We start from the raw sequence: 1,370 nt of genomic DNA on the forward strand, positions 1-1,370 counted from the left end.
TTGGAGGTAGCTATGCTTTCTCTTTAGGCTGTCACATCATATGACTAGAAAGATAAATATGGGAGAAGCGAGGACTCTGGGTAGTCATCACCATGTGCAGGTCCTATATTGATGCGAATAGGGAAAAGCAAGTCATTTTTCCAGCCTTACTAGGCTGCGTTGTGCCTCAACTCCTTCCTTACAGGATTTAGAATACTTTATTTTGTCAAATTATCTCCTTTTTGAAACTGATTGTACTCTTCAGTTAAACAACATTGTACAATTGCAGAGGGGAGGCTCCAGTAGGAATGTTTGGTCTCTGGACTGACAACATCAACATCACTTTGGAGCTTGCTAGAAATGCCAGATCTCAGGCCCGCTCTAGACTCATTGAATCAGAGTTCACATTTTAACAAGATCCCTAGGTGATTTGTAGGCCCATTAAAGTTTGAGAAGCACTGAATTCATATATCAGGACATTTATTCCCCAGTAATTAAAATCCCTGGTGAGCATCACCAAAGGCCTTTTTCTCTAATTTAAGCGGTTCTTCTTTCAACGCTGTTTTCATCCTCTGGCTACTAATATACAGTTGTCAGATCCCTCAGGCCCACTCAGAATTGCTGTGAAGCCCAGCCTTACATATTTAGTTCTTTTAATGTTTGCTCATAAATCAAGTCCTCCATCCCCTTAATCAATCCAGCAACTCTCTACTGAATTTGCAGCAATTTGTCAACATCTTTCTATATCTGAGAAGCTCTAGGCCTGAATGTAATTTTCTATGAGGGGACACAGGTATTATTTACAGGATTTAAAATTCCTTTAAGATATGTGGTCAAGGATAATAATCAAACAAAGTGAAGGCAGTCTATGTGTAAAGACTAGACAATCAATTTGAGATTCATTTGATGGTAGTACCATTACCATGGTCATCAACACCATAAGCTATAATTCAAAAGGTAGCTCTTAAATTCTTATCATGTATAGACATGGTGCTAGGTGCTAAGGCTATACAGAGGTATAAGACAAGGTACCATTTCTTGGAAAGGTTTGAGTCTCAGTGAAGTAAAGGGATACACAAAAGTATATACTATGTACAAAATTAGGGGATGAAGGATGGTGTAATGGGCTCCTACATAGTCCACTGTGGTTTGAGTTCTGGACCTGTTGGCTTAAAACTCAAGCTGGACACTTGTGCATGTGTGCCCAAAATCCCCAGAAGAAAATGGAGGAGAAAGGATTGCAGCTTGGCCATCCCCCCTCGGGGGTGATTTCTCACTTCTTTCTGTCTCTCTGTCTCTCTGGTGAGAGCACATGCCCAATAGCAAAAATCTCTCTCTCGCAAAAAAAAAAAAAAAAAAAAAAAAATTTAGGGTTTTAAACTGGTGAGGGG

This window comes from Tupaia chinensis, unplaced genomic scaffold, assembly GCF_000334495.1.
Source record: "Tupaia chinensis unplaced genomic scaffold, TupChi_1.0 Scaffold000119_1, whole genome shotgun sequence".
NCBI lineage: Eukaryota > Metazoa > Chordata > Mammalia > Scandentia > Tupaiidae > Tupaia > Tupaia belangeri.